General features: G+C 45.6%; 1 protein-coding gene across 1 annotated transcript in view; it reads left to right on the top strand.

Annotated features, from left to right (window-relative positions):
• Positions 1 to 24,454, top strand: part of LOC140588728 (uncharacterized) — a 462,332-nt gene that overhangs the window by 291,913 nt on the left and 145,965 nt on the right. The gene's annotated exons all lie outside the window — the stretch shown is intronic.

Here is a 24,454-nt window from a genome sequence, read left to right as displayed (position 1 = left end):
ACACACACACCAATCAGCCTGGCCGGCACGTTTTTGGACTGTGGGAGGAAACCAGAGCCCCCTGCAGAATCCCACACAAACACAGAGCGTGTGACCTCCACACAGAAAGGACTCGGGACCAAACCCAGGACCTTCTTGCCGTGAGGCAGCAGCACTAACCACTACACCACTGTGCCGCCCACAGACAAAACAGGCATCACCAAAAATACTATTAATTCATTAATCTTTTTTTGTACAAACAAATACTTTATAGATGCTTATATCGTCTGTGTGTGGGAGTGTAACAGGGTTAAAATATGTTCTGATACAGTTCTGCGTCTTTGGTTTCACAAAGAAATCCTTTGCATTTGTTCTTCATGCACATGTGGTGAGTTTACTTTTATCTTATTGAGATTCATTAGTATTTTCCTAGATGGCACCCGTAGTCTCCCCCAAACCGGGAGAATGGTCTGACTGCAGAACACTGGGCATTTCCGCTAGGAGGATCTCCACTGTGGGACCAGAAATCACATGATCTCCACTCCTGGGCCGGACATGACGTTATGCAAACTTCAGAAACAGAGCCGAAGTATAGGATAGAGTTATCATTTTTATTGTTAATAATTATTATTGCATTATTATAATAATTTGTATAATATATGTATTAGGGGTGTGCAAAGCAGCCGGTATTTGTATCTGTATTTGTATTTGTTGAGGGGGGAAAAGTATTTGTATTTGTATTCGTATTCGAGTAAAATTCAAAATAGGCGTAAAAATCCAGTTTTTTTGCGTTGCACTTCTAATTTACGTTATAGTGTAAGTATTCTTTAATTATAATTATGGATATGCAGTAGACAGAGTAACTTAAACGTACCATATACTGTAACTCCTACAAGTGCATACAATTCGACACAACTACACAAGCATTGTTTTAACCTTTTTAACCAAACGTTAACGTTACTCTGTCAACAGCCTATTGTCTAAATTACCGAGCTAACAGAGCTACGTAAACAGAGCGAACATGAGAGCACCTGACTGCAGACGTCAATAATGCAGCGTAATGGAATAATCTCCCGATCAAACTCCGCTTCCCGAAAGTTATAAACTGCCTCCGGAACCCAGTTAAGGTACAAAAATCTATTCAACAAAAATAGTGATACAGTTAAGTCTTTTTTCGCTCAGCCGAGCCTTCTCTGTTGCTGTGTGGAGCAGCCTGTGTCAGTCACCTCTTTTACTCCCCCCCCGACTCCTGAACTCACTCACTCACTCATCCGGGCATGCACTGCGGTCTCAAGAGGAAACGCAGCTTTTTAATATAAAGTTTTTCTTGTCCCCGAATACAAATATTTTTTAAAGTATTTGTTCGAAATAAGTATTCGTAAAAAACACATTATTTGTGCCTTTCCGAATACCGTATTCGGGTTCGGCTCCACCCCTAATATGTATATATACATATGTGTCTGTATAATGTTAAACATTATCGCAACATCTTATATATAATTATACCATAGAAAAGTATTATTATTACTAATAATAAATCATAATAATGTACAATAATAATATAGGATAGGATATTATTATTATTATCTCCACTGGGATTATATCGCATCACTCTGTATAACGTAGGATGTACCACCACTAGGGGGCGCCGAATCACATGACTTCCACAATAGCGTGGAGTGGCGTCAGTGCAACATCGTGAACTAACTTTAATAATCCAGCCTGCTGAGTTCTGTTTACAGGTCCTTCTCAAAAAATTAGCATATTGTGATAAAGTTCATTATTTTCTGTAATAGACTGATAAACATTAGACTTTCATATATGTTAGATTCATTACACACAACTGAAGTAGTTCAAGCCTTTTATTGTTTAAATATTGATGATTTTGGCATACAGCTCATGAAAACCCAAAATTCCTATCTCAAAAAATTAGCATATCATGAAAAGGTTCTCTAAACGAGCTATTAACCTAATCATCTGAATCAACTAATTAACTCTAAACACCTGCAAAAGATTCCTGAGGCTTTTAAAAACTCCCAGCCTGGTTCATTACTCAAAACCGCAATCATGGATAAGACTGCCGACCTGACTGCTGTCCAGAAGGCCATCATTGACACCGTCAAGCAAGAGGGTAAGACACAGAAAGAAATTTCTGAACGAATAGGCTGTTCCCAGAGTGCTGTATCAAGGCACCTCAGTGGGAAGTCTGTGGGAAGGGAAAAGTGTGGCAGAAAACGCTGCACAACGAGAAGAGGTGACCGGACCCTGAGGAAGATTATGGAGAAGGACCGATTCCAGACCTTGAGGGACCTGCGGAAGCAGTGGACTGAGTCTGGAGTAGAAACATCCAGAGCCACCGTGTACAGGCGTGTGCAGGAAATGGGCTACAGGTGCCGCATTCCCCCGGTCAAGCCACTTTTGAACCAGAAACAGCGGCAGAAGCGCCTAACCTGGGCTACAGAGAAGCAGCACTGGACTGTTGCTCAGTGGTCCAAAGGATGAAAGCAAATTTTGCATGTCATTCGGAAATCAAGGTGCCAGAGTCTGGAGGAAGACTGGGGAGAGGGAAATGCCAAAATGCCTGAAGTCCAGTGTCAAGTACCCACAGTCAGTGAAGGTCTGGGGTGCCATGTCAGCTGCTGGTGTTGGTCCACTGTGTTTTATCAAGGGCAGGGTCAATGCAGCTAGCTATCAGGAGATTTTGGAGCACTTCATGCTTCCATCTGCTGAAAAGCTTTATGGAGATGAAGATTTCATTTTTCAGCATGACCTGGCACCTGCTCACAGTGCCAAAACCACTGGTAAATGGTTTACTGACCATGGTATTACTGTGCTCAATTGGCCTGCCAACTCTCCTGACCTGAACCCCATAGAGAATCTGTGGGATATTGTGAAGAGAAAGTTGAGACGCAAGACCCAACACTCTGGATGAGCTTAAGGCCGCTATCGAAGCATCCTGGGCCTCCGTAACACCTCAGCAGTGCCACAGGCTGATTGCCTCCATGCCACACCGCATTGAAGCAGTCATTTCTGCAAAAGGATTCCCGACCAAGTATTGAGTGCATAACTGAACATAATTATTTGAAGGTTGACTTTTTTTGTATTAAAAACTAGGGGTGCACCGATCGATCGGCGCACCGATCGATCGGCCTCGATCACGTTAATTTGAGGGGATCAGAAATCGACCATATTCCCATGAGATCCACCGATCTTAGTTATATGCTTTTAACTCTTTGGGGTCGAGTATGTCGTCGACGACATCGCGTACTTTTCGCGTACTTTTCGCGTCTATTTCAGTTTATAAATATCTCGCTGAAATCTTAATGTATAATCATGAAAAAAACGCTGGCTAAATCCGTAATCTGTCTTCTTTTCAAAACGTCCATTGTCGGAAGTATTGAAGTTTTTTTAATTAGGTTAAATCGGCAAAAAAGTAAACCATGTCATCTTACTTTGTTTTACCTGCATCGGGGGCGTGTAGTACCGCTCTCACCCGAAGATCGCTATTCACATTCTAAATAGCCGCATTAGCGCGTATTCAAATCGCATTCGCATGGTAATTTGATTAACAGCGCAACGGTGAAACGCGATCCAGATACATCCCCTTCAGCGCCATAAAAGGGGGTTGGGGACGTGGCCAGGTGACAATGGCTCATTCATACACATGAAAGTTGCTACATATTCAATGAAAGGAGCCAGAAATAGTTACATGAGTTAGGTTTTTCTTATTTATTTATCCAAATTAATGTTGCATCTACACCATTTAGTCATCTTCATGTAGCCAAGACTTTGGTGATCAGATATCTGGGATCAAAACAAACTGCCAGCATTGCTTACTATGTACTTTTATAATGTTTCTGCAAGTGTTCCAAACTGCATTTTGCAATGTCTATACTTTGATGTCAAATTTCAAACTTAACAAAAATCTGACATATTTACAATATATATTAAAATAAAGATGAGTGTAATGGCAAAACAAATATATAAGAAATAATTTATTTGCCATGAATTAAGTGTGATGAAATGTGTGATCATGCCCCAGTCAGTGAAAGTGTGTTTCCTACCCCTAGGCCCCAGAGGGTTAAATCAGCCTTTTCTCCCATTCCCGAGAGAGGTGCAGTGCAGGCTGCCTCCCTCCCTATTTTTTGGACAAGTGTGTCATAACAGCTATATATATATTTTTTTTTTTTACAAAATTAGAGAAATTAAAGTCTGGAAGAAAAAATATGATTTTGTACTTCAAACAGCAATGCTCATTTATATGTTCATTTATATTTGAGGACACTACCTCATGTTTTGTGAGTATTCATATCAATTTACTCAATAAAAATGGAAACATTGAAGTAACTGTCTTTTAGTTATGAAAGAAACAAGATCGGCAAAAAAAAATCGAGATCGGCAGGTAAGGTTGCCTAAGGATCGGTGATCGTTGATCGGCCAGAAAACTGCAATCGGTGCACCCCTATTAAAAACACTTTCCTTTTATTGGTCGGATGAAATATGCTAATTTTTTGAGATAGGAATTTTGGGTTTTCATGAGCTGTATGCCAAAATCATCAATATTAAAACAATAAAAGGCTTGAACTACTTCAGTTGTGTGTAATGAATCTAACATATATGAAAGTCTAATGTTTATCAGTCAATTACAGAAAATAATGAACTTTATCACAATATGCTAATTTTTTGAGAAGGACCTGTAGTAGCGTCGTGTCCGGGCAGGAGTGGAGTTTCCAGCCCCACAGTAGAGACCCTCCTGGCGGAGTCTGCAGCCAGATGTAATCAGTTCATGCTCCTTATCTTTCTCTCTTCTAAACCGGCGCTGATGCCGAACTCTGCTCAGTCTGCGGGTAGCGCTGCTGTGAAGAGGCTTGCGGTTCGAAGGAAGGTTATATTTTAAACTAAAGACGCTCACTTTTAGTATTAATCTCTGATTCCGTCTTGTGGTAAATATGCTTCTGATGAATATGTCTGATGAATATCGCTGCTTTGTAATTTCATTTACCCGTAATTAAGCTGTTAGTTTAGCTCGCGCAGCATTTCCCGCCGGCGTCGCGAGCCGTCCGATATTTCCTGAGCTATTTCATAAACTTCAGTTCCCGCTTCGTTAAGGGAAGCTGTGCTGTTTTTATATTGTACAGAAACATAAAGTACAGGCTGCCTGATGGTATTAATAATAATAATTCTTCCTCTTGCCTACAGACTCCTGCCAGCTGACGCTGGACCCCAACACAGCACACAGACTCCTGTCTCTGTCAGAGGGGAACAGGAAGGTGACATGGGGGGCAGAGCAGCCATATCCTGATCATCCAGAGAGATTTGACTGCTGGTCCCAAGTTCTGTGTAGAGAGAGTCTGACTGGTCGCTGTTACTGGGAGGCTGAGTGGAGTGGAGTAGCCTGTATAGGAGTGACTTATAAAAGAATCAGGAGGAAAGGAGGCAGTGATGACTGTCAGCTTGGAGCCAATGACAAGTCATGGATGCTGATCTGCTCTCCTGACAGTTACTCTGTCCGGCACAATAATAAACTGACTGTCATACCCATAAAGCCCTCAGGCTCCCGCAGAGTAGGAGTGTATCTGGACTGGGTGGATGGTACTCTGTCCTTCTACAGAGTCTCCTCTGATGGACTGACCCTCCTGTACAGCTTCACCTCCTCATTCACTGAACCCCTCTATCCAGGGTTTTGGGTTTATTATAACTCCTCTGTGTCGCTGTGACGTGTTGCTGGTTCTCCTGGCAAAAAGGTAAAATCTCTGCTTTTTAACCTTTATAATCCTTTTTACTCTGAAATGTATGTTTGACAGAAATTAATGCCTGTGTTCAGGGAGCTGAATAAACATGAAAAATATTTAATAGTTTTTCTCTCTGATTAAAATGTAACTAAATGTAATCCTGATGAGTGGGGGGCCTTTCCCCCTCCCCTGTATATGTACATTTTATATATTTATGCCTATTTACTGTATTTCCTCCCTGTACAATGACAATAAAGGCTTTCTGTTCTGTCCTATTAATGTCCTGCTTCAGTGTCACCCAAAGCATAACTGAGTAACATAATGAAACCACAGTCTGGTGGATTAAGTTAAATTCACTTTACTGCTGCAGCTCAACATAACTTACACAATGACACTAAATCAATGTGTATAATAATCATTTAACTGGAGACATAACAGAAACAAAAAACTTTAAATTATATTGTGTTACTGCCCTGGTTCAGTGGATTAAAGTAAATAAAATTAATTTATTTTATTAAAATTTCTTTTATGAAATAATTATTAATTACTTTAAGAATAAAGTACTATTATGGTACTCTCTCTCTCTCTCTCTATATATATATATATATTAGGGATGTAAGCAATTAATCGATTATCAATTAATTGTCGATAAGAAATTACTCGATTAAAATTAATTAATTGCAATTAATTGTATTTTGAACCCATAATTCCTTGCCAGTCCTCGTGGGGCGCACTTGACGTCAGACGTACTTGACGCACACGCGGGAACACAAGCAGACAACAGATAAAAGAGAAACGGTACACAGGATGAAGAGGGCAAAACGGAGTGCAGTATGGAGCCACTTCAAGTGAGCTCAGAATAAACCTTTGATTAAGGAATATGATTTGCATTTTTTCTTCATATCATATAGAAGATAGCATTCTATGTTACGTATACAGTAGATCAGCGGTCACTAACAGGCGGACCGCGGTCCGGGTCCGGACCCAGAAACTGTCCCATACGGACCCGGACAGACAGCCAAAACATTTAGTTATTATTTAAAACCTGACGGTTTTTTATTTTAACCGGCGCAGCGTTTGTAGTTTTTTCGGTAGTGGTTTAGCAGTAGAACCGCCAATGAACGTAAAAACGCCTTTGACCGCCAAGCAAGACGTATAGTTCAGCGTATGCAGCCCTTTGTCTGCGCTAATGTGCCTTTCATGTTATTAGCAGCAGCGAAGCTAACACCCGCAAACTAAAAGCGTAATGTTCCTAACAGAGTGGCTGCACTCTCCTGAAATTGTAAAGCTGAAAAGTTTTCAAATACAATATGTATTATATAACACGTTGGATAAATAGACGTAGCTAGTTTATTGTTGATTTCATGTTCGTTGAAGTTTCTGCATTTTAACATATGTATAAAGTAATGTTATCTGTTATATAAATAAACTCATGTGAAACAAAAAATGTACGTTTTCAGGGTTGCCAAATGTCAAGCATCTGGCATGACACTCAGGCTTTCAGACTCATGCTGGAAATCTTACGGCAAATCTATATTATTCCATTATAAAACCTAAAATTACGTCAAAAGTGTATTTACATGGTTAAATACAAAAGCAGACTATTTACAAGGTTAAGAAGCTGTTACATGTGTGCAGACATCTCGAATTGAAAATCTCACTCCAGCCAGCTGGCATAAGTTCTATGTCACGTGACAATAAATGTCAAAACGATTTTGAATTGTACTGAATTAATTTTATTTGACAGTCAGGTACTGATTACATAGAATGTTGATGCAACTAATAGGCTACTTAAATATATATCACACTATTAAATAGTTAGACATTATAATCTTCCGGACCTTTGAATTTTTCTCTAACTGGACCTCTTTAAATTTTAGTTGAATACCCCCTGCAGTAGATGGAACCTATTCAGAGGGAAATTCAGCTTCTCAGAAAAATTGCCGCTTAGCAATTAATCGATCATCGATCGATAAGATGAAACAACTATTGATTAATGAATTACTCGATAATTTGCATCCCTAATATATATATATGTGTGTGTGTATATATATATATATATATATATTCATTCATACATACATACACATACACACACAAATAGCACCCAGATAGATCACACACACAGGTTTGTAATTATATCTTTGTGTGGACTCTCCATTCATTACTATGGGGAAAATCTAATTAGCATAACAACCTTAACCGGGCACAGTATATGGGTAAGTGTGTGTGTATGTGCATGCATAGTGTAACTGGGCACTGTACGTGTGTGTGTGTGTATGCGTGCACGCTCTAACTGGGCACTGTGTGTGTGTGTATGTGCATGTGCATGGTGTAACTGGGCACTGTACGTGTGTGTGTGTGTGTGTGTATGTGCATGCATAGTGTAACTGGGCACTGTACGTGTGTGTGTGTGTATGTGCATGTGCATGGTGTAACTGGGCACTGTACGTGTGTGTGTGTGTGTGTATGTGCATGCATAGTGTAACTGGGCACTGTACGTGTGTGTGTGTGTATGCGTGCGCGCTCTAACTGGGCACTGTGTGTGTGTGTATGTGCATGGTGTAACTGGGCACTGTACGTGTGTGTGTGTGTGTGTATGTGCATGCATAGTGTAACTGGGCACTGTACGTGTGTGTGTGTATGCGTGCGCGCTCTAACTGGGCACTACGTGTGTGTGTATGTGCATGCAATACCGCCGCTCCCTATACGCAGAGTACCCAGTCTGCGTAGGGCACCAACTCCCAGGGGGGCACCATCCCAGCTGCTCAAAAAAATCGTTTTTATATATTATAATAATAAATTAATATTAATAATATACATATACAAATAAACAAAAATATAGAAGTTGTACCCAAATCTCTGGATTGCTCTGCGCATAGCAGTGACGCTGCCTGTAACTGTTGCCTCTGCTGAGCGAAGTTTTTCTAAAATGAAGCTCATCAAAACGTACTTGCGCTCATCTATGGCACAAGAGCGCATGAGTGGTCTTCCCGGCTCGCTCGCTCGCCCGCCCGATACAACAGAATGACGGATCTCGACGACTCACCTCCGCGGATCGAGGAACAACGCCTCGAACTGCTCAGCGAGGTATTGTACTGGCTGAACCTGCCAGAGGTCCGTGAGGACCCTGAACTAAGGGACCTAGCCAGCAAAAGCGGGACCCTCCTTCAGGAGATGACCGCGCTCACTGGCGCGCACGTCGCCGATGAGGAGGGACAATCTCCAGCAGCTGGTAGAGGGGGTGACAGAAAAGCGGCTCCAACCGCTCGCTCTCTCCGGAGCTTCCCCGTCGCAACCACCCAGCCAAAGCCGGCGAAAAAAGAAGAGGCGCAAGGGGAGAGGACTGGAGGAGACCCCGACCGTTTACCTGGGGGCTTGCTCTCTTCTTTCAGCCTCTCCCCCCGCTGAATATCGGGAGGAACACCTCCCGACACAGAAGTCAGCGGGGATCTCTACAGCTGCGCAGCTGCCGTCAACAGCAGCCTCCATGTTCCAGGGTGACCACCTGGAACATGCGGGGATTAGGGCCGTCTGGGATGCGATTCCCCGGATCCCCAAGGCCCTTAAAGGGGCAGCGCCGGTATGCCCGGCGCCGATCCTGGCGCCTATCGCGGACCTGCCGGCTCCGGACGTGTCTGCAGCACCAGCTGCTACTGCCGCCGCTCTGCCCATGGCACCGCCTACTGCTGCTGACGCCGCTTTGCCAGCGACACCGTCTGTCCAGCCTGACCCGCCTGTCCAGCCTGACCCGCTCGTCCTGCCTGCGGTTGCTGCAGCTGCTGTCGCCGCTCTACCCGAGGTGCCTACAGCGGCACCCCCTGCTGGCCATGGGAAGGCGGCGCCTGCCGAGGCGTCCCCTGCTGGCCGCACGCCTGAGGTACCTGCTAAGGCGCACCCTGCTGGCCACGTGACGGCGGCGCCCGCCAAGGCGCCCCCTGCTGGCCGCACGCCTGAAGTGCCTGCGGAGGCGCCCCCTGCTGGCCGCACGCCCGAGGCGCCCCCTATTGGCCACGTGACGGCGGCGCCCGCCGAGGTGCCCCCTGCTGGCCGCACGCCTGAAGTGCCTGCGGAGGCGCGCTCTGCCCGCGGCCCTGCCTGAGGCCGCCGTTCCTGTCCTGCCCGCGGCCATACCTGAGGCCGCCGTTCCTGTCCTGCCCGCAGCCATACCTGAGGCCGCCGTTCCTGTCCTGCCTGCGGCCCTACCTGAGGCCGCCGTTCCCGTCCTGCCCGTGGCCCTGTTTGGGGCCACCACTCTGCCCGTCCAGCCCTGCTCGTCGGTCCAGCCTGCTCCGGACCCGCCTGTTCCCGTCCTGCCCGCAGCTCCAGCTGCACTGCCTGCTACAGCTGCCACCGCTCGTTGTGAGGCGCCCCCTGCTGGCCACGTGACTGAGACGCCCGAGGGGCCTGCTGAGGCGCCCCCTGCTGGCCAAGTGATGGCGGTGCCCGCCGGGGCGCCCCCTGCTGGCCAGGAACTGAGGGTGCCCGCTGCAGCATCGCCCGAGGGCCTGACTTCGCCTCCGCCAGCAGCAGAGGAGGCGGCTCTGCCCGTGGTGCCCCTTGCTGACTGCACGCCCAAAGCGCCCTCCGAGGCGCCCCCTGCTGGCCAAGTGACCGCGACCCTGCCTAGAGCCGCCTCTCCAGTCCTGCCCGTGGCCCGGTCTGAGGCCGCCTCTCCCGTCCTGCCCGCGGCTCTGGCTGCCCCGCCTGCGGCCACGCCCGAGGCTCCGGCTGCCCCGCTTGTTGCCTCCGTAGTGGCCCTGATTGTTTGTCCGCCCTTACCCCGGCAAGGCCCCTGGCTGTGGCTCGGTGGCTGCCTGCGGGTCCTCCGGCTCGGGGTCGGCGGTCGCCTCTGGGTCCCCCCCTGGTTCCTCGGTGCCGGTCCTCGGTCCCGCCTCCGGCTCCGTGTCGGCCGCCTCCGGGCCCCCCTGCTCCGGCTTGGCGTCGGACGGCGCCTTCCACGCCGCCGGCTGCGCCTGCGCCTCCGCCTGCCACGACTTCCCCCTCCTGCCTGCCTGCACCGGTGTTCCCTCCTGCTCCCTCCGTGTCCCCTCCGTCACTCCCTCGTCCCGTCCCCTTGGCCCCTGGGTGGTCCCCTCCTGCTCCCTCCTCCCTCTCGCCTGCGGCCCCTCCGCCCGCTGCCCGTCGCCCGCCTGGGTTCCTTCGGGCTCCCCTGGTTCCTCCTCCCTTTCCCTCCGTCCCGCCTGTTTCTGCTCCTTGTCCCTCTGTGTCTCCTCCGTTCCCTTCTGGTCCCTTTGTCCCTCCTGTCTTTGCTCCTCGTCCCTCGGTGTCTCCTGTGTTCACTCCTCGCCCTGTTGTTCCTCCGTTTTCTGTCCCCTCTGTGTCTCCTTTCTCTGTCTGCCTGTCCGCGTTTCCTGTTCTTTGTCGTGTCTTGTCCTTCTTCTCGTCCCTGTTTCTGTTTTGTGTCTCGGTCCTGTTTCCCTGGTCTCGTTGATGGTTTTGTTCTTGTTTTCCAGGTCCTGTTTCCCCGGTTTCGTCTCCTTCGTCGCCTCCCCTTGGGGCGCACCCGGAGTGCGCGCCTTTGGGGGGGGGTTATGTCATGATCCGCTCCGTTCGATCCCGATGTGTGCCACGCCCACCTCGTTACCTCGTGTTCAGCCCTGATTGTGATCACCTGAGTCCTGTTATGTCTAGCTTGTCTTTTGTATTTAGTCCTCGTCTGAGTCAGATCCGTCATTGATGTTTGTTGGTGTCTTGGTCCTGTCCACCCGAATAAACCCGTTTGCCTGCATTCTCGGCTTGCCTCACCTGCTTCCCGGCTCGCTCGCTCGCCCAATACAACACTGATAAATGGCAAATCAGAGATATCTAAATTATCACAGAACTCCTGTTCTACATTTAGCCATAGTCTGTCTAGCGGGCTTGGATTAATCCATTTCAAAACATATTGTAATCTATTGGCAAGAAAGTAGTAGTAAAAATTTGGCAAATCTAAACCTCTGCATTGTTTAGTCTTTTGTAAGGTTTTTATACTAATTCTTGGCGGTTTATCCCGCCATAAAAATTTGGAAATGTGTGAATTTAATTAATTGAACCAGGCAGAAGAGGGTTTATAGGGGATCATTGAGAACAAATAGTTAATTTTGGGTAGAACCATCATTTTAATAGAGGCTACCCTCCCCATGAGTGATATGTTTAATTTTTGCAGGTCTGACAGCCTGGGGGGAATATTTATACCTAAATATTTGATATTTCCTGATTGTAATGTAGTAGTTGGCGCATTTTGAAAATCGCAGTTTATAGTCAGGACTGTGGATTTTGACCAGTTGATGGAATACTCAGAGATTGATGAAAATCTTTCTATGACTGAAATTGTGTGAGATAGGGAGGATTGAGAGTTTGGAAGGAAAATTAATACATCATCTGCATAAAGACTTATCTTATGAAGCTCATTTTTAATTTGAATACCTGTAATATCTCTATTTTGTCTTATCGTGGCTGCTAGAGGTTCAATAAAAATAGCGAAGAGAGAGGGGGAGAGTGGGCAGCCTTGTCTAGTACCCCTCTGGAGAAGAAAGCTTGGTGAAGTTTGGTCGTTTGTCCTGACTGATGCATTAGGAGAGCTATATAGAATTTTAATCCAGGTAATAAAAGATGATCCAAACCCAAATTTATTTAGTGCTGCTATAAGAAATTTCCAATTTACCCTGTCGAATGCCTTTTCTGCATCTAAAGAAATAATTGTAGTTTCTAGTTTGTTGATAGTAGAGTAATCCATTAAGTTAATTAACCTGCGTATGTTGGCTGCCGACTGTCTACCTTTGATGAAGCCTGTTTGATCAGGGTGTATTATGAAAGGGGTGACTTTCTCCAGTTTTTTTGCTAAAGCTTTACATATTAATTTAAGATCTGGGTTTATTAGTGATATGGGACGATAACTAGATGGGAGCGTGGGGTCCTTACCTGGTTTTAGGAGTAAACTAATATTGGCCGAGTTCATAGTTAAAGGTAATTTGCCGCTTTCTCTAATATGACATACCATTCTATGGAAAGTGGGCTCTAACGTATCCAAAATTCTTTATAGAATTCTGCTGGAAAACCATCTGGTCCCGGAGCCTTATTGTTGGCCATATGCTGAAGGGCATCATGGAGTTCTGCCACTGAAATGGGAGCCTCCAGTGCCATTACCTGATCTTCCTGTAATTTTGGAAGATTTATATTGTTAAGGAATTCATCAATATCAGCCTGTGGTGGATCAATCTGTGACTTATATAAATTTTCATAGAAATTTCTAAAGGTGTTGTTTATTTCATCTGGGTCATGTGTAATGTTACCTAATAGGTCTTTTACGGAAGAGATTGTTGTTTTTTCCTTGTTCAGCTTTAATTGGTTGGCTAAAAATCTACCTGATTTGTTGATTTGTTCGAAATTTTCCAGTCTAAGCCTTTGTACCAAGAACTGTGTTTTTTTCTCATTAATCTCGTTTAATTTAAGTTTTGTTTTCCTTAATTCATTCAGAATGCATTCCTGGGTTGCGGCTACATATTCACTTTCTAAAGTTTTAATCTTTTGCTCTAGTTCTAATATTAGTGAATTTTCTACTCTTTTCTTATGTGAGGAATAAGAAATTATCTTACCTCGCATGACTGCTTTCCCTGCCTCCCAAAGAACACAAGCTGAGATTCCTGGTGTGTCATTGTCCTCCAAGTATAGCGCCCACTCCTGGTTGAAATTATTAATAAAATTTTGATCTTTAAGTAATGATGTATTAAATCTCCAGTGTTTGATTGGCGGAGTGACCTTTGTGTTAGTCAGAGTGAGGGAGACTGGGGCTTGGTCGCTGATAGTGATAGGGTGGATCTGAACCGCTGAAGTGTCCCTCATTTTGGAGCTACTGATTAGGAAATGGTCTAGGCGAGAGTATGATCGGTGTACGGACGAGAATAAAGTATATTCTCTAAGAGTGGGATGATGAGAACGCCAAGCATCACATAGACCAAGGTCCCTCATATATTGTTTCAGGATTTCTGGGGATTGCCAGTTCCTATAGCTACCTGCGTTACTAAACCTATCAATTTCAGGGTTAAAAATCAGGTTGAAGTCCCCTCCTATAAGAAGTGTGGTGTCAGAATGATCAGAAAGTGAGGTGAAAAGAGTGTGAAAAAAGGAGTCGTCGTCAACATTTGGGCCATATACACTAGCGATACATATGTTCATGTTTTGGATAGATAAGTTGACTATAATGAATCTACCTTCTGGGTCTGTAATAGTGTTAATGGTGGTAAAGTGTATTTTTTTATTGATCAGTATGGCCACTCCTCTCTGTTTTGAGTTGTATCCAGCTGAATATACATGAGGGAACTGTGGTGAGGTGAGTGCATCTGCTGCTGTTTTGGACAGATGTGTCTCTTGTAGGAGGACAATGTCTGCTTGTAAATCTTTCAGGTGATTAAGAACTTTTAGCCTCTTTACTCTGGAGCCGACACCACGTACATTCCATGTGACAAACCTTATTGTGCTCATGTTTAAACTAACTCGCCGGGTGTGAGGAGCTTGCTAGGTGTGTGTGTCTGTGCGTGCGCATGTGCGTGCCTATGCTCACCTGTGCTTATATGTGCGCATGAGTGCCTATGTACCTCTGTGTGCGTGTGAAGTACATATGTGTGTGGTCTGTTTATGTGCTGCTTGTGTGCGTACGTTATGTGTGATGCATTTATGCATAATCATGGTGTTATACGTTATATATAGGAGAAGAGAGAAGAAGAAAAGAGGAGAGAAAATAACAGCTAAATTAAAGAAGAGAAAGAGAAAAAGCGGGGTGCAGTCATTAGTAAGACGTGGGCACATCTTACCTCAGGCTATGCTTTGAGACCAGCAGTTATTATATTAACAGAGACATACCTTGGGAAAGTTAGCGGGGTTTTTTTTTTCCCCCCCGGATTATTTTACTTTAGTATAGCCAGGGGGTAGTATCTCGATCGCGGTAAAATTGTCCGTTGACATACAACCTGTCCACGGTGATGACCGCTCGGGAACCTCCGTCTATGAGACGCTTCCTTACGGGAAACAGGACCCGGCGTCGCTCCAGGATCTCCTTAGGGAACTGGTCGTTGACACTGAAGTTTGTCCCCTTCAGTTCCCTGCCTCAGCTTTTAACCAGCTCCTTTTGCTTGAAGTGCTCGAATTTTGCCACGATGGGTCGTGGTCTGTGGCCGTCGGGTCTTTTACCTCCAAGGCGGTGCACACGATGGAAGGTGATGTTACTTGTGGTCTCCGCTGGAAGTTTGAGCTGTTTATGGAAGAAGTTCTTCACCGTGGTTTCGGGATTTTCTTCCGCTGCTTCTAGGATGCCTGCAAAAACGAGGTTGTCCCTCATGCTTCTCGCCTGGAGATCCAAAACCGCTTCTTTGATCTTCTCGTTTTCTCCCGAGAGCTGGCCCTGGCCCTCTGTGAGGGATTTCACGGACTCTCTGAGAGCCGCGTTCTCCGTAGCGAGCGTCTCCACCTGTTTCTGGCTGAACTCCAGAGACTCACGCATCGCCTGGAATTCCCTATGGAGAATTTCTAACAGGGACATACGTGCGTCGAAGCTCGATAGCCTCTTATCAATGGAGTCCAGAATGTTTGCCAGGTCTTCCCTAGGTGGGGAGGCCGCCTCGGGTGAATCCTCGGGTCTGCTACTCTTGGTGGATGAAGCGGTTTTGCTGGTAGTCGGAGTCTCTGTGAGAGGCTTAGATTTCCCCATTATAATCCGGTCAAAACACTCGTCGATGAAAGTAAATAGGTTATCCAATCCGTCCGCAGACTCCTCCAGAGTGAAGATGTTAAATAAACCGCAATTAATGATATACTTTTTATTTATTTACTTCACTTAATTTTAAGTTATTCTAAGTTGGTGAAGATATCTAATTACTTGTTGTTAGTTTGTTTTAGAAGCGCGCCGCCATGTTGGATACTGCCGAAAGTCTCGTGGAGTCTCGTTCCACGCCTACCGCATAGCCAGCCTCCAGTTCTGTTTTTTTTTTTTTTTTTTTAGAGAATAAACAAACCTTTATTTTAAACAGGGGAACACCGAACGGGTGCGGGCAGAAAGACAGGACGCACTTCTCAAGCTGCTAAAAAGCCTAAAGAGCAGCTGTGCACCCGGGTCCGAGCGCAAGCGGACGTGACCAGGTCTGGGGAAGGTAGCCAGATCACAGGTAGCGCAACGCTAAAGGAGGGTCTCTCTCAGGTACACCTATAGAAAAACAGGGATTTAAAGGGCCATTGGTTTTGTATACTTTAGTCAAAAAAAATCCAAAAAGATATATATTAAAAGGTCTAAATTGGTTTACAGTTTAAGACAAAGTTTTAAAAGATAGCAAAAAGATCTACAAATATAAATCTGATTAATGTTGCCAGAAAGTTACAGAAAAGCGAGTTTCCAAGCTGCCTAGAATTTCCGTTTTTATCACTTTAGTTTTTCCTCCTTGTTTTGTCGGTTTTGCTCTTGGAGGGAGGTAGATAAGAGGCTCCTCCCAGTCGTGGAATGTTTGAAATGGAGCGACTGCATAGTTTGGAGATCGAGTTGGCATTTAGAGTAGCAGCACGTGCCGCGACGATCCGTCCATCCGCCCCGCCGCCGGTTCCACGCAGGGGCACGTGCCGCAGTCACATGTGCTGGTGGCCCATCCTCCGCCTTCGCGCGGTTCGGAATTAAATGACGCAAAGACTGATTCGGAACCAAGGCTGCCCTCTTCGCCACACTACGTCAACTTCATGAATCCGGAACGATGACATTAAATATATTTCTGTTTTAAAGGTCGTAGTTTCTCAAAAAAATGATAAACAAAAAAAAATAACCGTTATGTACATACTAGGAATGTGACTGCTACTGAACACTAGGGAAAAAAAAATTGGAAAAAAATTACCAGTTTATGAAACCCTAAAAGATTTTAATAAAAGATATTTTTCTGGAGAAGCACTAAGTAATTAAAACAAGCTACACGTTAGCTAAGTGGTTTTCTTATGAATGATAAAAAATGGAAGTTGTGCAAAGCATGGAGACTGGGGTTGGTCCTTGGGAGCCATCTTTGTCTGGAGGTGTAACCGTGGTGTTTCTGGACAGATGATTGGGGGATTTCCTCTTGGAAAATAACATGAATTCTCATTGGCTCCACGGTCTCCTCTGGCCACTCAGTCCTTGCCCTCCTCCATCACCTCAGTCTCTTTGTGCACCACCACCCGGGTCACTGACATGTCAGGGTGCTGTTCTTTGGCTTCCTTTATAGCCCGGGCCAACGCCTGATCGTGGTCGATATCAGAGTCTCCCGAAATGACGATGCGCTTTTCAATTCTCGTTTCCGAAACCCCACCTTTCAGCATCTTGGTGATGTGCGTGGTGGTTGTGGTGCAAAGGGACTCCGAGGTGATGGTCTGTGCAGTCATGAGCATGCCGGGCTCACCATCCCCGGCGCCGTCCACCTGCGCAGCCTCGTACGTAATGGTTTTGGTCTCCGTGTGCACGATGGGCACCTCCAAGGTAGAGATCTCCGTCTTCTGGGCAGCGAAGGTGTCAGAGATGGTCACCATTTCTGTCTTTACCACTGGGGGCTCGGAACAACAAATAACCTGCGGGAAGCCCTCCGTCTCTGCGCGAGACGCGTCCCTGTTCAGCTTGGGCTCCCCTTCATCCTCTTCATCTTCCTCCACCGACCCCTGGGGCGACTGCGATTCAGGGTGGCCATTCTGGGCTTCGTCTTTCAGAGCTGGTTCCTGCTCTTCGGTGGTGGGGCAGGGCGAAGCGGCTGTTGGCTCCGCCTCCAGAGGCTGGGCCTCCACATCCAGCTCCTCCTCTTCCTCTGGTAGCTCTTTGATCTGGTCGACGGAGACGCTGGGGGCTTGAGGGTGGTATTCCGCCTCATCCTCACTCTCGCTGTGGCTGTCTGAAGAGGTGCTGCCCCTCTGGATGACCCCCTCGCCTCCCCTCCCCTCTGCTTTGCCTCCCGGCTTCTTCTCCGGTTTCTTCTCAGTCACAGCAGTGACGACGACCTCAGGCACAGTCACCTCGACCTTGGGTGCCTTCCTGACCTCCTTGATGACCACAGTCTCTTCTATTTCAACCTCAGCCTGCTCAAGTGTGTCTGATTTCTGTTTGTCCTCCGCCGTCTTGCCGAAATCGTTGCTGCTGTAGGCCGGCCCGTCTGCTCTGGGGAGCGCTTTCTCGACAACATGTGCGGCCGCAGGGGGGGAGCCTACAGCGATGGCGCCCTCTGCTGCTGGCACGCTGGTAGTGCAGGCAGCAGCCAGGCCGGAGGGAACGGCCACCGTGCTCGATAAAACAGAGCTGCTGGGGACCTCCTCTTCAAAAGCCGCTTGGGCCCGCAGACACTTAACCACTTCACTAGGGAGAGACCGAGAGAGAGCTTAAGAAATCCCTCTCTCTCCCCAGCATGAAAAGTGCGCATGCCCCATGCCCATCCATGGCAAGCCCCGAGGGGAAAAATGCACCACACACACAATGAGTGCCAGTACACTCAGAACCAGTGCAATACAACAGCAGGAAATAAAGTCTGTTACATACGTCCCCCCCTCACAAAATAAACGTCCCCGTTTATGTGCCAGAATAACAAGGTCCACAATCAGAAACAATAGACCCCTGTGTACAATAAACACAAAACAGTACACAGCACACTGTCAACATGGCAAAAAAAAAAAAAACCTATGCATAGAACACATGTGCTCCAAGAGCCATTACACTTTAGTTCGAACGCACTTTTCCTTGCACCGTTCCGCTTCATGTCGTTATTTTTTTTTTTATTAAATGTTATTTATTTATTTATTTTTGTCGCATTACATCTTAAAGTTGACACAGTAACATATCCCCACTCCGCTACTGCAAACCTTCCGTCTTCTTGCATATAAACAACAGGCTCAGCAATAGAACAAGGACAGCTCAATGTCCCAGTATGAACAGTCATATCAGTACAGCACAAAATCTTCTAAATGGCCAGGGTTGTGGAGCCACACCATGGCACCTACATCATAAGGCCGGTGACGCAAGCCAACATCATGGTACAGCTTCTGACGGTCATGAGCTGCCTCACTGTGCATCCGTGCACCACTAAAGGCAGAGTTCAGTCTTGTCAGCAATGAGGAAACAAATTCAGCATGTGACACTGACATATGAGAGACAAGAGCACGAGTGGGTAACAGTACATCTGCGGGAGCCCGTGCTTCACGCCCATGGTTCAAGAAGAAAGGTGTGAAACGAGTGCTGGAGTGAGCCGTTGTATTGTAAGCAAATGCCACATGCTTCACATAATCGTCCCATTCACCCCCATAAGTCAAAAGCGTCTTAGCCAGTTGATCGATCAGAGTCCGATTGAACCGTTCAATCATACCATCCGATTTCGGATTGTATGGCGTGGTGCGAGTCTTTTTAATGTTCAGAAGATGGCAGAGAGTCTGGACCACCTCCGCCTCAAACTGACGACCCTGGTCCGAATGCAAAGTCTCAGGAACGCCATGAAGTAAAACATAGTCCTCAAACAGACAATGCGCTACTGTCTGTGCGGACCGATCGGGTATTTCTCAGTCAACACTGAGTCGATCACGCCATGCCAGCTGTATGGGACGGCATAATCCGCTTGTCACCCAGATATATAAAATTTCCTTACACTGTGGTTGAACAGGCAAAGATTAAAGCGCAATTTGCAGTGATGTCCGGTTTTCCCAATGTAATCGGAGCCGTCGACTGCGCGCACATTGCTATAAAGGCACCTTCAGAGAACTAATTTGCTTATGTACATAAAAAGCACTTTCACTCAATGTACAAATTATGTGCGATTCAAACATGCATCTCATTAATGTTGTGGCTAGATGGCCTGGCTCAACCCATGATTCGTTCATTCTCAGAAACATTAGTGTTGTTAACAAACTTGAAGATGGGGTGGTACGTGATGGCTGGCTGCTCGGTAAGAAGATTTTTCCCATTTTATAATTTGGCCCAATACTGTAAGCTTTGTTTGATTTAACCATGTGATAACTCCTTAGGGGACAGTGGGTACCCACTGAAGTCGTGGCTTCTCACGCCGCTCGCAAACCCACAGAATGAACAGGAGCGGCATTATAATGATGCCCATTCTCTGGCTCGGGCGGTGGTAGAGCGCACTGTAGGGCAGCTTAAAGGCTGTTGGCGCTGCCTGGACAAGACCGCTGGGGTGCTGCTATACATGCAGTCCGCAGAAAGTGTGTCGCATTGTACACGCATGTAGCGTGTTGCATAATCTGACACAAAATCGTGGTTTACCGGTATCTGAAGAGCTTAGGCAAGATGAACCTGACGCTGAGCCACCAAATTTTCCGCTAAATGGAACAGCGTTACAACTTCATTATCACACAGCGTATCATTTAGATGTTTTAATTCATTGGCAACATCTTACAGCATTCATGATTTCTTTTTGTATTTCTTTTTAATGTACTATTTTGTTCATACACTGCAGATCCAGTGTTTGCCCAGTCTGCTCTTCTCAGTCTGGCCTCAGTCCAAAACCACACCTACTGCAGCCTGAGAAGCAGGAAGCTCCTCCCACTCTCACAAAAAAAAAAACTAAACAAAACGGAATTTTTTTTGGAAAAGGTACTGATGGTGTAGGTTGTACACAGAAGTATAAATCAGCCTTTAGTCTGGACAGTCAGTAGGCAGAGCAGGCTGAGGCATTTAAATACCTGGGCACAGTTATGGAGCCTCCATGTCATTCCCCCAACATGCTGACCTTGTGTTTAAAATGGCCCAACAGCTCCTGCACCTTCCACAGAGGCTCATTAGTTTTAATGTTAGTAAGAGAGATTTAACTCTGCTCACTTATTGGATCTGTTCTCACCTTAATATAATGTGCTGGTAAATCTCTCTTACAGTCAAACCTACATCAATCTTTCTCAGGTTGTTAATCAGGTCAGATAACAGGGTCAGCTCAGCCTTCACTGCTGGAGTCGTTCTCTCGGTCAGTCTCAGGGAAAGCCTGCCTTTGATTGGCAGAACTGTGTCAGACAGAGAAATGACAAGCCATCGTATTATTCAATGAACTGGAATAAATGGCAGCACAGCGCCCTCTGCAGTCTGCCATAGAGCAATTCAGGATGAACAGCCATCCAGGCTTCTCTCCCTGTGAACTTTATACACGTAGATGTGTGCAGGCCTGGGAGCTTCCAGTGTGCAGGGTTAGCAAATGATTTCTGAATGTTCACTAAAGAAATATCAATCATCCTTGTGAACCTCGTTTAGTTTAGACTGATTTACCTATGACTTTGTGTTTCTGTCACTTTCACCCCTATCAGACATGCACTGCCACCCAAACTTTTCTTGACATTCCCCAGAGGGGCTGTACATGTGAACACAAATGTCTGAATCAGTCGTACTGGACGTTAAAAGGAGTTTACCCTGCTAGCTCCTTAGTATAAAGTCGGGGTAATTTCTGATTGACCCCCATGTGTGAATGGAGCAGGAAATTGTCCAGTGTAGGATCACACACACATGTATATGACAGGGCTGAGATTCCAGGCTGCCTGACACAAGGCCTAGCCTGGTATGAGAGGTACTCGTTGGCCAAGGCACAAGAGGGGGGTTAGTGACCACCCCCCCCCCCCACACACACACACACAGATGACAAGGGAGACCAGCATTCCAGCTTTTATGGCCCAAAGATTTAGGGACCTACGGACGGCAGAATGGACCTCAAGGATAGGGGTCCCTCAACTTGGCACACAGCCCCCCCCCCCCCCCCCCTTTCCATCCTGCATTACAAACCACAGACTCACCCAACACCCTGAAGAAAGTTCCCTTTTAAGTTTGGCCTGTATATACCCTGTATATGTGTTTACTTATTGTTGCTAGTCTCAGTATCCATATAGGTTATGTTTGTTTGTGTCCTTAGACAGTCTTAGTGTTTTGTCTGCCACCCTTATAACCGTGTTTCACAGAGTATCACCTATTTTACCTTCTCACTCGAACCATTATATAAATATGGATAAATATATATGTATAGCTACCCCTGCATACATGCTCTCATGGTTTCCCAGAGGAATCGTGAAAGTTAAATAATGTAACCAGGTATCTCAGTGGGTCTCCTAACTATCAGAGGTTTTTTCAGTCTTTGCTTAACAACCCCCCCTTTTTACATTCCTCTGTTGGCCCTTATCTGATCTTTGTTGTCTGTTAGCACTTCTTTGGCCTCTACTATTCTGTGTTAAAAGACTGAATGAAGGTATATATTATCAATCCTGGAGAGCAGATCATTCCATTATTTTGTGTTTGTTGTTTAAGTGTCTGTCTTACGTTAGTATAGTGTTAGGTAGAAATAAATGCAAGCCTTTTTATACAACCTCAGCCTCCGTTCATTGAGTGCTCACAATAGTCACTGCCCCTGTGTGAGCTGGCTCCTAAGCTAAGAAACCTCAAGCTCGCCTGAAATATCACGACGGCCGTGAGGGGAGCTTTGCTACCAGTCGTTTACATTACCTGGTGACGCAGCTCGGTGGATGAGCATTCTAACCCAGGTTACTAAGCGATACTGGCAATTAGTGAATCCCATTTAAGTCTTACATTAACAGACTCACGGGGATTCCACAACTGAGTTTGAAGGAACCAACCATTCAGCATAACAATTAGTTGTTAATCATCATTAAATAATAATTGATTAAAATTTTATTAATTTCCCTACACATTGGTGGAGACATTAAAATTTACTTGAGCTAATTTTTCCTACACCAGAGAATTTACAGTGAGTGAGTGGGAGTGTTGATGATATTTCTATCATGCGACAGGCTTGAAAACGGAAGAATACAAACATTACAGAGAGTGAAGAACAAGGGTCATTCTCTGAAGAGCTGGGGGTTGTCAACCCCCCCCCCCCCTGCAACCTCCTGCAACCTCCTGCCCAGGATGACAATCCTCTCCTGCATCCTCGTTTCTCCACCTTGCGATGCTCTGGGAGAATCATCAGCTTCCCCTGTTTTCCCTCCTTTTTCTGAGTTTGTTCTTTGATATCTCCTAAATGGCGGCGTCCTCGCTCTGCTCAAAGTGCTCCATGCGGATTGGACTCTTATCCGAACAAGACTGTGGCCATTTTGAACACACTTCCACCAAATGAGATTCATACTAAACTACTGTGTTTTATTATTCCAAGCAAAGTTAATCAATGAATCAACTATGCTGATTAAATTGACATTGAAATAAATGAAAACATTCCAAAAAGAATCACGCAAAGTGAAATAAAGTGGCCTAAAAATTGCCTGACCACACTTACCCCTTCTGACATTTACCTCCCCCAAAGTGATATCTGCAACCCCTCCTCAGACTAGACACAGTACCTCCTTAAACTTAAAGACCAGAATAAACATTCACAATTCAATATTATTATTAAAATGAATGTGACGTTCGGTCGTTCAAACAGGAAGCGGTGAATCAGGGTTGGGAGTCCAAAACATGAGGTTTATTGACAAAACATGCAACGGAGAACAACAAGGTAGAGACTTCAATGACGGAACTGGGGAAACAGACTTGAACGCGGACTTAAATACACAGGACTACTCAGAAATAACACGAAACAGCTGAATACAATCAGGAATTCACATGAGGAAACGAGGGGGGCGTGGCACACGGAAGGATCGTACGAGCAGGTCATGACAATGAATCAAGCCTATATTATCAAATACTTTGAAATAAATTTTTGGATGCCATTTAAATGTTTACTTATTTATTGTAAACATATGCATATGCATTTTTTTGAGAATTACAAGAAATATCTTTGCAGGGTGAGTGAAAAGTTTGGAAACAAACAAATTATTATTTAGATGCTCAGTGTAGCAGTGATGTAACTGATATCATTTTGCAAGAGGCCAATAGCTCGTCACCAGAGGAAGGAGAGGGACGTCAGAGTAAGAATCCACCTTTCCTTTTGTTACGCGCCGCTGTTGTTCGGCTCCGCCCACGGCCAGGACCACTCAGCTCGGCCCTTGCTCCGCCCATCTATGGCTCCGCCTCTCCGTCCGGACCCCGCCCATGACTCCCCGCAAGACCGTCCGTCATTTCCGGACCGCGATCTCTTAATTGCCCGGTTTTTGGTTTATGTCTTCACGCGCCCCACGGATTCTAACGCTTTTTTCTGTGTATATTCCGTGTGTGTGTTAGATGTGTAGGGAGTGATTGCCAGTTTTGTTTGCAAGTTTTTGTGTATGCCGTTTGGTTAGGGAGTGAGGTGTAGCACTTGTTTTTGTTCTTTGATTTCTCGTGCACGTAGTTAAGTTAGATTTGGGTTGCGTACGGTAGTTGGGCTTTCTGTTTGTTATTTTGGCTATAATCACTCCTGAGTCCTTTTGCACCGGGTTTGTTTGTTCTGTGTCTGTCGCGTGAAAATAAAATCAGAAGAATATAAAAATATACCCCTTTGTCCACGTGTGTTCGCTTGTGCACCACACCCTGTGTTTCCCTTATTCCCAATCCCCTTTCCCTTCCATTCTCTTACGCACCAACCCTAGACTGGGGCTCGTAACACTTTGTGTTCAGGGGTATATCTGTATTGCTGCAATGCCACTGTGAGTGTTTTGTGGGACACATTGCATCTAATAATCTTATTCCAAAATTGTGTGGATTAAATAGAAGAAACTTAGACTAAAATATAAAGTAAATCAGGATTCATAAAAATTTGATATTTTTTGGTCACTTGGAATCACATACAGTGCATCATAGATGATCAGGCATGTAGTGAAATCAGAATGCTATCCACATTGGTCTTAAGGAAAAA

This window comes from Paramormyrops kingsleyae, chromosome 4 (genome assembly GCF_048594095.1).
Source record: "Paramormyrops kingsleyae isolate MSU_618 chromosome 4, PKINGS_0.4, whole genome shotgun sequence".
Taxonomy (NCBI): domain Eukaryota; kingdom Metazoa; phylum Chordata; class Actinopteri; order Osteoglossiformes; family Mormyridae; genus Paramormyrops; species Paramormyrops kingsleyae.
Note: the sequence above shows the minus strand (reverse complement) of the source record. Positions and strands in the feature narration are given on the sequence as shown.